Source organism: Anticarsia gemmatalis, chromosome 10 (assembly GCF_050436995.1).
Source record: "Anticarsia gemmatalis isolate Benzon Research Colony breed Stoneville strain chromosome 10, ilAntGemm2 primary, whole genome shotgun sequence".
NCBI lineage: Eukaryota > Metazoa > Arthropoda > Insecta > Lepidoptera > Erebidae > Anticarsia > Anticarsia gemmatalis.
The window spans coordinates 8,548,102-8,565,802 of NC_134754.1; the positions used below are offsets into that span (position 1 = coordinate 8,548,102).

Here is a 17,701-nt window from a genome sequence, read left to right on the forward strand (position 1 = left end):
GTGACAAAGATTAATACAAATATTTTTATGATTTCAATATATTTGTTAAGCAATAAAAACATACTTTGCTCAATAAAGTACAATTAAAACGCTAGGATAAAGTAAAAATGATAACAGCTAACATGTTAGTATCATTTGCGACAGTTGTTTTGGTGTATTGCATAGCATGCTTTCAAACAACAATAGGACTTGATCAAGAGTACTTTAATGAAGAGCAACTAGACGAAGCACGAAGCAGTAATAAACCGGAACAAGCCATTAATAAGTCCGAACAAGTTATTAATGAGTCATTACTAGCCATTAATGAATCACAAAGAGTCAGTAATAAACCGGAACAAGCCATTAATAAGTCCGAACAAGTTATTAATGAGTCATTACTAGCCATTAATGAATCACAAAGAGTCAAAAATATATCACAAGTGGCCAATTTTCAGCCAAAAAAAGGTACTAAGAAGCCACAGAAACGACAAGAAGAAGAAGACACATTTACATTTAAGGTACATAATATGTATTTCTAATAAAATAATTTATTATTTAAATACATACATAATATCACGGCTTTTTCCATAGCAGTAGAACCAAAAAGCGCCAGTGGGTACGATCGTCACAAACTTCTCTTGCCACATTCACAAATCTTGTCACACAGGACCGCCGATTGCGAGTACTACGCACCTGACCTTTTTTCAAGACATCGTCGATCTGTGTATGTCTTTTCTTAGGCGTTCCCTCTCGGAGCATTTTTACTTACGTCTGTCCGCACAGTAAATTTTATTCATTCATTCTTTCTACATCACCAGATGAAGACCAATGAGCATCTCTTTCTCAGCCCTTGTCACTACATCTTCTTTTAAACCACACCGCTCTCTTATGTTATTTCTCAATCTGACATTCAAAGTCACACCGAACATACTACGCAATGAGCGCATCAATAGATATATAAAACAATAATTTATTATTTAATTTGGTCGTTTAAGGAAATAGCCTGTGATTGATCAAAGACTAGCCTTATACCAAATTGTATAAACATTTCATCAGTTTAGACGTAACAACAGACAGACAGACTTTCACATTTACAATATGAATTTAGAAGTACTGATGTGCCTTATATAATATTAACATACTTTTAATGTTTGTAGGATGTTCTCTCTCTAAACGCGTATGCTAAAACAATTGAGAGTAAGGCATGTACTCTACGAATCGTTGGCGGACAACAAGCACCATTTATATCGTATCAGGTTATGTATTATCATATCTTTATAAAAATAATAAATAATAATAAAATAATTCCCGAAGGCGTAGTCTACGAGATAAAGCCCCGTTTCGCCTTTTACAAAGTTAGTGCCATATAATAGACAGCCCATTGCCATACACACGTTCGACACCTCGAGCTACTATCGAGAAATATTCTAATATAAACTAGAAAATACAGACGGTTAAACTGGCCCAGAATTTTAAATAAATAATGAATTTAAAAACGACTTAATAAAATATTTTTTTATAACCCATTACTGTCCCACTGCAGGGCAAGGGTCTCCTCCCAAACGAGGGGGTGGGGTTAGGCCTTGCTTGCATAATAAATAATCTTAATAATTATAAAAAGAATTACATGGCAACACCAGTACTAGGTAATTCTGTTTAAAATTTACATAGGGCACGATGTATGCATATTGACAAAAGACTCGCACCCTATTACATGGCACTAAAATTGACACACGACTCTGCTTACACCTTTCAGTGCAACAGACGTCATGTTACTATATCTTCATTTACAGACATTATCATAATCTTATTAACATAATATTAATCAACTATTTTTCAGGTATCTATAAGGGAACCTCTAGAAAATGGTCGAATCTGGGCTACATTCTGTGGAGGAACTATAGTTTCGAATAAACACGTCTTAACTGCAGCTCATTGCTTTGACCATGGAAGGTTGCTTTATGATCTATATATGTATATAAATAATCTATACAAATCAATCAATATGTTTAAACGTGTCTAACTTAAAATCTCTTTGGCTTCAAGAATCACAAATGAGTACACGGTTCATTAGGTTTCTTTCAGTGAGTTCGTAAGATACCCAAATATCGAGTTGTTTTTGTGTAGAGAAAAGATTTTATTACAAGTTCATACTAACTATAATGCGAAAAACCTTTTCCCCGACCTAATATATTATATATTAATAACTAATACTCTTTTCTTGTTATTATATTAGAAGTCTACGAACTACCAGAGTGGTAGCTGGCACGTTAAAAGCAAGTGTAACCCTGCCAGCAAATCTCACAGCAAGAGAGATAGTACTACAACAGTTTCAAACTAAAGAGGTCTGGAGAGCAATAATATCTGTATACCGACACGCACAATACAATAGGAGAGCAGTGAAAAATGATATTGCTGTGATCTTGGTAAGGTTTTACACTTGGACGCATTTCAAAAGGTCTGATCAGAATTTCCTGCTAAAACCATTTGGAAAAAGGGAGAGATATTTGCATAACAGTGAGACAATCACAAAAAAAATATAAGGATGAAAGTTAATTGAGTATTTCTTTTGGTCACTAGCAATCGTCGTTTATTCATAATTTTTAGAACCGAAAGTTCCATTTGAGGTAAGGAGTCCGCTTGAAGTAATTATTCGATTTATTTTCTATACTAGGTGGTTTTTTTTTGGATCTTGATGAATATTGTGGTTGAGAATAAGAGTTCCTTTAAAGTAATATTTAAGTAAATCTTATATGGTTTAATATCGCATATCTTACTTAAAGTATTTTTTTTGTTAATCAGGTTAAACCCTATGCGTTTTCGGAAAAGATTCAAGCCATTAAAATGTCAAGCCTAAAAACGATACCAGATAAAACTGTTTGCATGGTTTCTGGATATGGACACACTGAAGTGGGTAATTTATATTATTTCTACAAACTTTTTTCTACTGTTCAGATTGTTAAACATACTTTATAAAGCAAACTATTTTTTTTATATTTAAATATGCGATCGTCCGATTTCCTGTCTGTCTAAAGGTGCTCCCACACAGCAGTTATATAACGTTAGAAACTGACTTATTTAAATTGTTTTGTTATCATGTTACAGAATGTTGTATAACGTTATATAACTTCTGTGTGGAAGCACCTTTAAGCTTTTATTTCTAAACTGTTAAACCGTTACAGTTCAAATCTACGAGTATCATAAATATATCAGGAGACCAAGGTTGCTAAAATTTTAAAAGGTTTGTGCTTAACTTTACTATTTCTCCTAACATTCTAGAATGGAACAGCTGTCGATCTAAGCCTAGTGTGCATTCCTGTTATCGCTTTTGACAAATGCAAGAAACGGTTTAGTTTTATCTCACGTCAATACCACTTATGTGCAGGCGAGAAATGGAAAGACAGTTGTCAGGTAACTACGATGTTTTGCAATACATGAGTACATTAGGTACTGACGTACATAATTTCGTGAGCAGAAGATACTCTTGCTTAAGAAATAAATCAAAAATGATCAATAGAAGAAGAGCTCCGGCCGCTAGCATTATTTAGAAAGATCGATAGAATTTATCCGTCACTGGCCACTGCTAATAAAAAATATAATTGCAGGAAAATCTTAAACAGTTTTGTCATAAAGAAAGCATTCTTTCACCCATTTAAACTGAGGTAGAGCTGTTACTCTTTGATCTCCCTATAACACGATGTTCATAGTGTCACCTTTGATAGAACAAATGTATAAGTTTATGATCTAGGTAGGGGCAAATTTTTTCCAGCGTTTTTCTTTATTAGGCAGCACTTTTCAATGGAAATTTATATTTTACTAGCGGACTAGCCCGACTTCACCCGGGTATAGGACAATTTTATCACATTAACTCCATTTTCATTGAAATTTTGATCCCGTCGATCCGTACTATCGAACAAAGATTTAGTTAAATTGTTCAAAAGTTAGGCATTTCGGTGATTCGTTTTTATTTATATAGTTTTTATTTCACAGTACGACGCTGGAGGACCGATGGTGTGCCAGGGTCAATTAGCTGGTATAGTTTCTTATGGCAGTAAGAGATGTGGTTCTGCTCCCGGAGTGTACACACGTGTATCAAGCTACACTTCAGGAACAATTCCTTTCGTCAGAAGTGATTCTACAATAGCCTATGCCACCTTCTGTGTTTCGAGGTGTATGTTAATATTGTTGTTTATTTTGTACAATAAGTTAAAATGTTAATGTTAAATACAGTCTTGTTAAAAAAAGGTGTTGTTTCTTTGATATTGTAGTTAGTATATAGACATTTGAAATTTATAATAATGTTAAAAGTAATAGAGTAATATTTAAAAGTCTGGTATACATTTAAATTAAAGCAGCAGCAGGGCAATTTACTTAGCTCCAGGTTTTTCATCATGAAACTAGCAATGAAAAGAGTTTTAATATTACATACAACTATTCTATGAAGTTTATGGTACTTTCATCTCTGAACATCAATTTTATTTCTGACATAATGCCAAATTGAATATAATATACCTTTAAATCTTCTGTAAAAAATAAGTACTTTTCGTTTTCAAAATTTATTGTATTATGTATCAAAATTTCAATGGTAACGATAATAACACTAATAAATATTATAATTTCATGCGTAGTGCTTTTTGATTCTATTTCGGTGCTAGCAAAATCGAAGGACTACATCGAACCGGAAGATTCTCTTGGTAATTTATCTGTGAAGTCTGTTAGGCAAAATGAAATAAAATTTGATTTTCAGGTAAGTTTCTGTATTTTTTAAACATTGAGGTGTTTTGGGCAGTTTGTAAAGTATATTATTGTACGCATTTTAAAATTATGCGCATGCTTTTTTTTAAGAATTGAGCGAGTAAAAAGCCATTCCATTCCAATAGTCGAAAGTTATGTTTTAAGAAAACTAATTTAAATTTGCTGTGTTCAGTATGTATATACAGGGTGTCCCAAAACTCAACGATAATCCGAGACAGGATGAAAGGCCAAGTCATACCGGTTCTAGGAAAGATAAAAAAAAATTCCATTTCACTCAGTTCAGCAATAATAGACATTTTTCAAAAAAATTGAAATTCCACACCCTTGGTCGCCTTTTCAAGTCCTGTGATCACCAATGTCACAATTTCGCTGCGATTTTTTTAATTTTGTGATCTTTATTAAATATGCTATTAATCGTAAAACAAATTAAAGCACAAAACATTGTTAATTTACTAAAAAAAGTTAAGTTTTAGGGAGTCACGGTTCACAAAAATATGCTTCGTTCAAATAAAAATATCATTTTTAATGGCAAGAAAAGTGGCAAGTGTTGCACCATTTTGTAATCTTGATTAAATGCGCCAACTTTTGAAATAACTTGCCAAGGGTAGTGTAGTACATTTTTTTTCCAATATGAAGCGTCAAAGTTAACTAACGATATTTTTGTGAACCGTGACTCACTGAAACTTAACTTTTTTTAGTAAATTAACAATGTTTTGTGCATTAATTTTTTTTACGACTAATAGCATATTTAATAAAGATCACGAAATTAAAAAATAACGCAGCGAAATTGGGACATTGGTGATCACAGGACTTGAAAATGCGACCAAGGGTGTGGAATTTCAACTTTTTTGAAAAATGTCTATTATCGCTGAACTGAGTGATATGGATTTTTTTTTTTATTTTTCCTAGAACCGGTATGACTTGGCCTTTCATCCTGTCTCGGATTATCTTTGAGTTTTGGGACACCCTGTATAAATTCAATGTATTATAGGAAGTCGTAAGACTCAATAAAATACACACACTCTCGTCGGCGGCAGACCGATGTCCTCTACGAGTAGTTGGCGGCATGCCGGCTGCCGCCTCCGACACACCGTATCAGGTATACTTGTTCAATAGCATAAGTACTTTAATACAGTAATCATAAGAGTTCGATAGCTCGCAATACTAGTATGATAATGATGCTCTCCGACCGAGACCGCCATGGTGACTTCAACTCCTTAACTATTTGACGTTGATGTGCCCTGACATCTTTACTAATATTATAAAATTGGAGAGTTTGTTTGAACGCGCTAATCTCAGGAACTGCTGGTGCGAATTTTAAAAAACTTTTACTGTTGGATAGCCTGTTTATTGAGGAAGGCCATAGGCTATATAACATTACGCTACAAACATTAGGAGCGGAGTAGCAACGATTTTTTTCTAAAATGGGGAAAATTATGATCCATTCTCGCTTATGTGACGCAAGCGAAGTTGCGCTGGTCAGCTAGTGGGTTATACGCAAATGTGTCTCTGCACCAGCCCACGCCATTCAGGCTGCTGCGCTTCCAAATCCTCTCATTGAGAGGGCTCAATGATTAATCTTTTCGTGTCAAATGTCTGTCTGGTTTTAGGTAGCCATAAGGAGATCTACCTATCTTGGTTCATACTGGCAAGTGTTTTGTGGAGGAGCAATAATAACTGATGTACATGTGATAACTGCTGCTCATTGCTTCGACCAGGCTGGGTCAGTACTTCAATAGATACTTCAAAACAAAATATATACTTACAAAGGGCCATACGTCTCCTCTGAAAATGAGAGAGGCCTTCCTAATCCACCACGCTGGCCAAATGCAGTTTGGAAACCAAAAAGTCGTAATAATTATATCTTAAGGCCGCTATCCTACTGGCGTTTACCGAGCGTTAGCGCCTGTCCAAAGTCTGTGCAGCATGTGTGTCGTGTGGCAAGTATTGGGCAGCGTGGTGGACTCAAGGCCACGTCATTCTGGCAGTAGACCCTTGCCCAGCAAAGGAGCATTAACCGGTTAAATTAATTACTTTTAGACCCTTAAGAAAATGCAGAGTGATAGCCGGTACTGACAAATCTAGCGTTCAATTGCGAGGCACTCTGTATGAGAAAAGGATGACACTAAGACAAATACAAACTATTGAAGCGTGGCGTTCTATAGCCGCTTGTTACATACACACGTACTATGACCGGAACACTATTACTAACGACTTAGCCGTGTTACAGGTAAATATTTAGTTCTATAAGACATATTATGTACATCGTCTTTTATGCTTTTCAAGTGACTAATATTGCAAAAATTGATTGCTATCGACGCGACAATAAAGTAACAGAGTAAAAAAAAACGCAAAGTATTGTGTTACAATAATTACCATTTATCTTGCCACTGACTAGAAGAGTATCATTATAGAAAGGAATTTGAGATTTGTTTGTCTGCAGGTAAACGTGCAATTTTCCCCCATTCTCCACTGTTTAAGCAAACTGAAACCTTCTACTTAACATAATACTAAATTGCTAACGTAAATGGTTTACGATATCATATTTGATCCTCGACGTTTCAATTGCAACGACCGGGGTCACGGGCTGACGAACTGAGACCCATTTAGCAATTAAATATTATGTGTCCAAACCACTTATACGTACATTAAGTAACGTCGAAAAATTATATATCACTAATGTTTTGTTTCTGCTGTTAAACAGGTGTCAAGACCTTTCGTATTTTCGCGAACAATACAGCCTATTCCAATGATAGATAGCCGAATGGAATTGGAAGACAACACACTTTGCTTGACGTCGGGTTTTGGCACCATGGAAGGTGTAAGATACAAATCAACTATGACAATGCTAAAAACACCACTAGAAATTAGAAATCATTTAGTTTTATAGAATTTGTTAACCAGACCTTGTTGTATGAGATAGAAATGTTTCTCGTAACATTACCTACTATAAATTTTGGTAATTATTTAAAAATAAATAGCAAGTTACACAACAGATAAAGCGATACCTTTGCGTTTCCAGTATCGCTTTAAGTGGACTTTTTAGCTCTGCTGATTTCTTTTAATTGAGTATATTTTCATATCTAGTAATATACGTAGTAGTCATTTCTAATACACATGTAACCTAGGACGCGCATGCCTCTCAGTTCGTGTGATCAATAGTAATAAAGTACATAAGAACAGGGTTCGTGGACAAAAGCTAGTGATATAATAATTTATGTTTCAGGATAAAAGATCTCGATCTTTAAGAATGGTGTGTGTGCCAATAGTTTCGTTTACGAGGTGCAAAGTTTTTTTCCCTAGATACCTAAGATCAAGTAATACGCAAGTTTGTGCTGGCGTCTATGGGAAAGACAGTTGCAAGGTGATGCTTATATTTTTTTGGGTCAAATTTAAGTATTTACTCCTATATTGATATACCTGCAACGGATAACACTATAGGTATACATTTTTCATAGTAAAACTGTGTCAGTGGCAGCAGTACATACAAGAAACGTAAAACTTCCACTCAACACCTTCAGAACTCTAATCTTTCTATGCATGCAGCATTAAAAAATGAAAAAAAAACACTCTATACTCAATATAAAAATTCCGAAGTCTGATTGTCTGTTTTTTTATATTTAAAATTCTTAATGTGAGCGGAGCCGCGCAAGTCAGTTTTCAATAAATAATTTTAATATTATAATATTTAATATTGAATTTTCTCTTTCCAGGGTGACTCTGGGGGCCCAATGGTATGTAATGGCGTACTGACTGGTGTAGTATCATTCGGCATGCAGCGATGTGGAGCGGCCCCTGGAGTCTACACCTACTTATCAGGCTACACCACGGGTAGATCTGTGCCCTTCCAAGCGTGTGCTTCAGTCAAAATAACTTGTAGTGTACTCCAAATAGTATGTGCGTTTGTATTGACGTTTTTCATTCTATTGTAAACTGTCTTGTAAGTATTTCGGATTTAAATTGTGATTGTAAGTGAAGTTATATATTTAATATATAATTGTTTAAAAAACTGACTTTATTTATTTAAAATGTGTTTATAAACTAGTTTTTTTTACCCATTACTGTCCCACTGCAGGGCAAGTGTCTCCTCCCGAACGATGGGGGAGGGGTTAGGCCTTGATTCCTAATAGGTAACTAGTTAATTAAGTAAATCCTAATCAATCGCTCTACTAATTCAAATAACAATGTTTTTCCCCTCTGCTAAGTACCTAACAAGAATCAAAACATGCAAATGTAAACTCTGTTGAGTTTATAATCACATTAAAGTGTGAGTCTAAGTATATTATTTTGTATTGTAACCTACCACGGATATCCTACATTGGTTTAATAAGGACGAACCTTCTTTATTATTTTTCTTAGTTTTTAATTCATAGACCGATTCTTCTTGGATATTTTATCTGTTTTCCATTGTTGTTTTGGTTCTGTGACTGTCATTTCTGGCAATCAGCCTTAAAAATTCAAAATTATGATAATAAAATTACTAATAAACCTACTCTTAATTTATTTTCTTCGGTTAGACTTGATTCAGGCTGCTGCACCACAGAAATTCAACTTTCAGGTACGAATTTTTAATTTATCCGACTTAGAACTGTTAAAAAACATTTTAGGAACTAATTCTTTGTTTGTTTGTAGAATATTATAAAACTAAATCAGCAGTATCCTCGTGTTTATGACAAATGTCCGGAGAGAACTTATTACGGGCAGACTGCATCGTCAGGTGACGTGCCTTATCAGGTAACTAGATCGATAACAATGACACACTATATCTTTTTTTTTAAATAAGTGTTACAGCTGAGTTACTTTCTCTCTTACTTCTCGCGTAGTAGATGAATGCCGTAGAGATGGCTCGTACTAGGGAAAATACGGGCATCTCTCAAAGGTTTACTTCCTATTTTCATTATAAGCATTGTAACAGTGAAAAATTGTACTACGTATGAAGGGAGGAATTAAATTTGGGAGAACCCCACGTTAACCCTGTCCTGCGTTTCATGTACTGATACTGTCAAGAAAGTCTCATGTGAATGGCTATTATATTTATACTGGTTGCCTACCAAACGCCATGTGGTGTGACCGAACATGACACATTGTAACAAAGCTGTTTATTTTTTCCAGATTGGACAAACCGCATACGTTTATTTTAATGTAATACTTTACGGTTTCAGGTAACCCTTAGGAAGAAGAATTTTAACGGCAAAGCATGGGATTTTTTCTGCGCAGGAGCATTGCTAACAAGACTTTACGTGATCACGGCAGGAGATTGTTTCGAACACACGTTCGTACATTAGGTATTTGGCGCGATTACATTTGGTCGGTGACCGCATGTAAACGCGAGAAATGCCTTTATTCTTTACTTTATTTGCTTCATTTACATTGATATCTAATTGCGAGTTGACAGGAAAATTTAAACAAACGTGGCATATCGTTTTTGTAAAGTGCCACTTTTGCCTAGATGTATGTAATTGCGTGTTATGTAAGGTAGGTTCATGGAAGGAGACGTATGCTCTAGGTAGGAATAAGCCGTCAATGGTGATATTGTATTCGAACGTACATTGATCATAGCTAGTAAGTAAGCACTTTTCTTTTCTTTATTAGGAGCCGAAAAGTTCTGCTTTCAACGCGAGTAGTGGCTGGCACAGACCGAGCCGACGCGAAACTGTTCGGAGACGCGGCCCTGATGCGTTCCTTGATGGAAGAGTTGGAGGCTGTGGAAAGTTGGAGCGAAATCGTTGCTTGTCATAAACATGCTAAATATAAGAAAGGAGATATACGTTATAACATTGCTGTTCTAGAGGTAAGACAACGGGAAAACTCAGAATCTAAAGATAATTGTGTAATTTATAGACTTTTACAAAACAATGTGCAACGTTTTTTTGAATGTGTATAGTCAGGCAATGAAGTTGCGACGAACTTAACCGACGGCACAACTATTTGCTTGCAAAGGTCTCCCCTCTTTCCTTCCAAATCTGTCTGTTCTGTGCCATACTCGCCATGATGGACCAGAAAAGGCTGCCAGATCTACGACAACGGTGATTATATTATTTTATTAACTAAATAGAGGGGCTTTAATAAACTGTTTATTATTACAGGTAGCCAAGCCGATTCCATTGACGATGAAAGTAAGACCTATCCCTATTATGATGAATACCGATATGACATTTGACACCACGGATTGTTTAACTTCGTCCTTTGGAGCTCTCAGTAATGTAAGAATTTTGTTTGTATCTATTAAATTATATTTTAAAAGTTAAAATAAAACCATTACTAAAGATACCACTGCCAGGAAAGGGTGTATGTTCTTTCAGAATAAGGGAGTTCAACATGTTATATTTTGTGATACATTATATTAAAGTTTTAGCAACAGCTTTAATTTATGTTTGTGTTTCAGAAAAAGCAATCACCCAGTCTGTTAATGAGATGTGTTACAACAGTATCTGAAAAGAGATGCAAACAGTATTACGGTTCTAAATTAGATGCGAGGTCAATATGCGCTGGAGAGGGGTGTCAGGTAACTGGTTCTTTACATTGTTGCGTCCCCTTCACATAAGTATGGGTTAGGTTAAGGAACAGAGTATCGAAATCTTATGGTATCGTTTATAAGGGGTTTTACCAATTTTCTTCGCCAATAATTTTGAAACTATATTTTCATAAATATTTGTTTCGCTTCCTATATCTTATTTGAAACAATATACTGGTGTATCACGGTGAGTGATAGCCTAAAATTAATTGTAATATAAATTAGATTTTTATAAATTAGATGTGCGAATTTATGGAGTCCATGGTTGGTTAGAAAGTTTATCAGCAAACAGATCATCGTAAAAAGTGCTTACATCTATATCCGAAACGTTTATTTGATTTCACAAAGATTCACTGTAAGGATCTGAACGGCACTTGGGTTCGAAGTGCTATAGTGTAACCTTAAACACTACGCCGATGCTTTTCTATTACAGGTCGACCTGGGAAGTCCATTAGTATGCAAAGGTCTACTGACTGGCGTAGCATCAATCGCGATGCCTCACACCTCGTGTGATTCGCCACAAGTGTACACGCTATTATCTGCGTTCACAACAGGTTCCAAAGTCCCCTTCCGAACTCGTATTGTAGACAAATATTACCCAAGCGTCAGTGATGCCGAGAGTGGAAGTAACGAACTGTATAGCTTTTTGATTTTTCTTTTCATGTTGTGTATTATATTTTAAATTTCGTTTTTGTTGGTTTTTAGTATCGGTATTGTTCGACATAATATTGTCTTCTTTATTAAATGGTATAATATCATGGATTCATGATTTCTTTCTTATTTATGTTACTTGTTTACGACATTGTATCTTTAATTATATACGGTTGTAGATTCACGTGGGAGTTGATGATGCACGTGCAGCGCCGTTGCCGTTATGCAAGCATTGTGCACTTTTAAGATGTTCGCACTGGTCCAGGTACCGCTACGGCATGGCATACAGAAACTGTTTTCATATACCGCATCGAAGACCATATTACCGTACAGTTATAAGTATGACTCTCAAAGCTAAGTTACTAACTAACTTACTACTCATAGTTTTCATCTACGATTGTTATTAATGTATTATGTGGGCCGATCCCGGCGGCACTGCAATGCCGGGCCGACCCGCGACGGGAGTGGAGCGAGCTCCGAACATCCCATCAGCTTACAAAAATCAGTTTAATATACTGGTCCCTCAATGAGGGAACTTTCAGATATTAAGCTGAAAAGAACAGATACTACACTTTGATCTTAGCCAAAAGGCCGAGAAGCGAAAACTTTGCAGCAAAATTTTGGGGTAGTCATTCAACGACGGAGAATCTTAACACCGCGTTTCAGAAAGTGACGTCATATGCACAGTGACACCTATGTTCTGAGTGCAGAAACTTTTGCTCTACCTTGTAACCCTCAACTAATATTAGGTAAAAAAAATATACAGGCTGTATACTACATCATTAAATAAAAAAATATTCTTTTTCTATATTCTACGTGCGTTAATATGCGGTTCCGGGACTCCATGCTCACACAGCGCTACCTGCCAATATTTAGAAGAATCGCTACGTGCCCTGGCCTCTAAGCAATCTTCACACTTTACAAGTTCTAAAATTATTCGTTTTTAGCATAGTTGTGGGCAGGCGCCATAGTTTCCATAGACCTACAGATTACCAGTCCACAAACACGCCATCTCAATAGCCAAAGTCTGTCCTTGAGCACATTTTATAGTATACACAGGGATAGTTACCGGAGCGTGTAAACATATATTTTCGAAAGATTAAAGTCGTCTTAAAAGAGTCTCTCCGTGATGTTTTCAGGCGCACGCGCGATTTCCAAATTTCCGGAACTCTGTAGTCCCAAGATAAAGACAAAAAACGTACAAATAATAATAAAGGTGAGATAAATACCCTTTTAAACATATGACATAGCGAGACAAACTAGAAAATCTCTCAGACCAGTTTTCATTTCATTTCACAATATATCAGCTTAGCCTTTCTTCCAAGCTATGTTGGAATCGGCTTGCAGTCTCACCGGATACAGCTGAATACTCGTGCTTGACATGAAGCGAATGCCTATCTGACCTCCACAACCCGGTTACCTAGCAATACATATATCGCGATACCCTTAGCGAAGACTGGTTGTCAGACTTTCAAGCTCCTGGCTACTATTAACGACTGTCAAAGATATTCGAATATGCCAGCCGGGACCCACATTTTAACGTGCCTTCCGAAACACGGAGGAACTCGATATGTGTAAGATGGTCCCCCATCCACAGATCAACCTCGGCAAGCGTGGCTTAACCTCAGACATCGATCCGCGCGACTGTTTACTAAGCCAGGAGCTCCTCACTAAGCCACGAGCTCCTCCATTTCATTTCACAGTATGTCTCATTTAATAACCAGATACAAAGTACTTTGATAATATTTAACCTAGTAACCTTTTACTTATTTGGTCAAATAATATTATGTTTGTGATATTTTTTCACCGACTCGAAAATGTTTGAGTGTATATACTGTTGTATGTGCTTTGTTTTCCGAATTTTTTTCCCTTACTAAACACTTGCCCCAGGAAGTTTATTCGTATACAACTTCAAATACCAACATTCTTCAAATAACATTCAATAATTTTGTCTTTTAATTCCTTATTATTTAACAAATTTAAAAGTAAATCATTTTATCACTAGTTCATAAGTTGCTTACTTTTGTAGTAAGGTTGCTATCATAACGCCATCTATTAATAATCGAGAAAACCAGCACGGCATTTCGCGTGCTATGTTACTAAACAAGCCGCAAAGCAAAGTATTTAGCAGTTGATCATAAAGCCGGTTTTATGACTCTAGAATATAATAAAATTATATGTTGAGATATATTATTTTCTCGCATCTCTTACATTTTTTACGAGAAACTGTATGCTGTTGTACATATAAATCCGTCCATTGTAGTCCATTGCAAGTCGAGATGTAAATATATCATCCCAAATCCCAAGCCGGCCAAGCCAAATATTAAATTTACTGTTGCAAAAAGAGTTGCAGAATACTACTATTATACATACTCTATAATATTATTTTCGTGCTATCAATATTTTACTATGCTTGTTGGTAGTAAGAAACTAATAGCTTGTAGTGCTCGTAATTGACAAAAGATGGCGTTAGTTTGAACATTTTCTGATGTCTGAGGCAACAACTTTACATCAACGAAGCGATGTATGTATAATATGTATTTAGCATAGTTTGTTAGTAGTTATTCATGATTGCGGCAACTTACATTTTTAATAAAATACCACTATGTTAAAAACGAATAATTTTAGAACTTGTAAAGTGTGAAGATTGCTTAGAGGCCAGGGCACGTAGCGATTCTTCTAAATATTGGCAGGTAGCGCTGTGTGAGCATGGAGTCCCGGAACCGCATATTAACGCACGTAGAATATAGAAAAAGAATATTTTTTTATTTAATGATGTAGTATACAGCCTGTATATTTTTTTTACCTAATATTAGTTGAGGGTTACAAGGTAGAGCAAAAGTTTCTGCACTCAGAACATAGGTGTCACTGTGCATATGACGTCACTTTCTGAAACGCGGTGTTAAGATTCTCCGTCGTTGAATGACTACCCCAAAATTTTGCTGCAAAGTTTTCGCTTCTCGGCCTTTTGGCTAAGATCAAAGTGTAGTATCTGTTCTTTTCAGCTTAATATCTGAAAGTTCCCTCATTGAGGGACCAGTGGACCAAGATCCCAGAGCTGCCAGACCTACGTCATTTTAGCAAAGCTGAAACTTTGAGGATTGTTAGTATAAAGGGTCTGTTAAGAGGTATGCACATCCACTACCTTGAAAGCGGGGCCGTTTCTGAGGTAGCGCGGAGTGAAGGTGCGTAAAAAACGACCCAACCCACGTTATAGTAGCAAAGTTGGTTTTCAGATATGTTATTAATGATATTATGTAGAATTAAAATTGACTATTGCCAGACCGTTTCCCGGGGCCATTACTTCTGCCAGACGCCTTAAATGTTATAAAAAAATGAGGTCAACTACGTCATAGTAGCAAGCCTAAATTTTATATATGTTATTAAAGGTACAATTTTAAGACCCCCTGTATGCGGACAGACCATTCCGCAGGGCCCTTCGTCCCCTAGACGCCATTAAACTTTCCCTATGAGTGCGAGAATAAGAGCATTATTCATACGCATAAATGAAAAACAATTGAATTAAAAAAATAAAAATTGAAAAATTATTGAATACTAACTGACCCGCGCATCTTTGCTTGCGTCACTTAAGAAAAATAGGTCAAAATGTTACATAAACGGGTTATGTAACATTTTTCACTGGTACTCTGCTCCTATTGGTCGTAGCGTGATGATATATAGCTTATAGCTTTTCTCAATGAATAGGCTATCCAACAGTAAAATATTTTTTTATTCGCACCAGTAGTTCCTGAGATTAGCGCGTTCACACAAACAAACAAACTTCTCAGCTTTATAAAATTAGTATAGATTAAAAGTACTTGGAATGTTTAGGAAGATAAGTAACATTATTTTGGGAATTATTTTAAAAATAGATATGGTTTACACTATTCACAAAAATTATGAAAAAAAAATTGTAGTCATTCATCATCATCATCATTATCTGAGCTCTTACTTCCCTCATCAAATTGAATATTTAAATCATCTCCACCATCGTCTTCATTGTTACTTGAATTCTCTGTAAAAAAAATGTAGGTAATGATGTTGAAAACAGTTACAAGTAGGTAGGTATATTGAAATAATTTATAGTTAAAATATAATACCTAATTCGTTTTCAAGTGATTCGCTTACGAAACTTGGCAATTGGTCACCATCAAACCACTTAAAATGATAATGGTTATCCTATAGAACCCACCCTTTATTTGCTGAGCTTAAAATGCTAGGACGCTTTATATGAGCATTACTCCAGACACCCGCAATATAATTTGCTCGTCGAAATTGTTGAAGCAATTCAGATTTACACGGCTACAACTTTTCATTAACACGTATACAGTCGGCGATGTGAATGAGAAATTCCACCGGCAAAATGTTAAAAAATTCGACGCAAGTAATTTACCTCCTTGTAAATCTGAATTGCTTCAACAATTTCAACGAGCAAATTATATTGCGGGTGTCTGGAGTAATGCTCATATAAAGCGTCCTAGCATTTTAAGCCCAGCAAATAAAGGGTGGGTTCTAAAGGATAACCATTATCATTTTAAGTGGTTTGATGGTGACCAATCGCCAAGTTTCGTAAGCGAATCACTTGAAAACGAATTAGGTATTTTATTTTAACTATAAATTATTTCAATATACCTACTTGTAACTGTTTTCATCATCATTACCTACATTTTTTTTTACAGAGAATTCAAGTAACAATGAAGACGATGGTGGAGATGATTTAAATATTCAATTTGATGAGGGAAGTAAGAGCTCAGATAATGATGATGATGATGAATGACTACAATTTTTTTTTCATAATTTTTGTGAATAGTGTAAACCATATCTATTTTTAAAATAATTCCCAAAATAATGTTACTTATCTTCCTAAACATTCCAAGTACTTTTAATCTATACTAATTTTATAAAGCTGAGAAGTTTGTTTGTTTGTGTGAACGCGCTAATCTCAGGAACTACTGGTGCGAATAAAAAAATATTTTACTGTTGGATAGCCTATTCATTGAGAAAAGCTATAAGCTATATATCATCCCGCTACGACCAATAGGAGCAGAGTACCAGTGAAAAATGTTACATAACCCGTTTATGTAACATTTTGACCTATTTTTCTTAAGTGACGCAAGCAAAGATGCGCGGGTCAGTTAGTATTCAATAATTTTTCAATTTTTATTTTTTTAATTCAATTGTTTTTCATTTATGCGTATGAATAATGCTCTTACTCTCGCACTCATAGGGAAAGTTTAATGGCGTCTAGGGGACGAAGGGCCCTGCGGAATGGTCTGTCCGCATACAGGGGGTCTTAAAATTGTACCTTTAATAACATATATAAAATTTAGGCTTGCTACTATGACGTAGTTGACCTCATTTTTTTATAACATTTAAGGCGTCTGGCAGAAGTAATGGCCCCGGGAAACGGTCTGGCAATAGTCAATTTTAATTCTACATAATATCATTAATAACATATCTGAAAACCAACTTTGCTACTATAACGTGGGTTGGGTCGTTTTTTACGCACCTTCACTCCGCGCTACCTCAGAAACGGCCCCGCTTTCAAGGTAGTGGATGTGCATACCTCTTAACAGACCCTTTATACTAACAATCCTCAAAGTTTCAGCTTTGCTAAAATGACGTAGGTCTGGCAGCTCTGGGATCTTACTCTACAGTATATTAAACTGATTTTTGTAAGCTGATGGGATGTTCGGAGCTCGCTCCACTCCCGTCGCGGGTCGGCCCGGCATTGCAGTGCCGCCGGGATCGGCCCACATAATACATTAATAACAATCGTAGATGAAAACTATGAGTAGTAAG

General features: G+C 35.8%; 1 non-coding gene and 2 pseudogenes across 1 annotated transcript; 2 read left to right on the forward strand and 1 right to left on the reverse strand.

Moving 5' to 3' along the window:
• Window positions 1-12,309: 12,309 nt before the first annotated feature.
• LOC142976327 (U2 spliceosomal RNA) lies at window positions 12,310-12,502 on the reverse strand. The gene has a single exon (XR_012959646.1). It is a non-coding gene; the product is annotated as a U2 spliceosomal RNA (small nuclear RNA).
• A 2,349-nt stretch (window positions 12,503-14,851) lies between these two features.
• Window positions 14,852-14,955, forward strand: LOC142976328 (U2 spliceosomal RNA; annotated as a pseudogene).
• Window positions 14,956-17,494: 2,539 nt separating this feature from the next.
• Window positions 17,495-17,661, forward strand: LOC142976329 (U2 spliceosomal RNA; annotated as a pseudogene).
• Window positions 17,662-17,701: the final 40 nt, after the last annotated feature.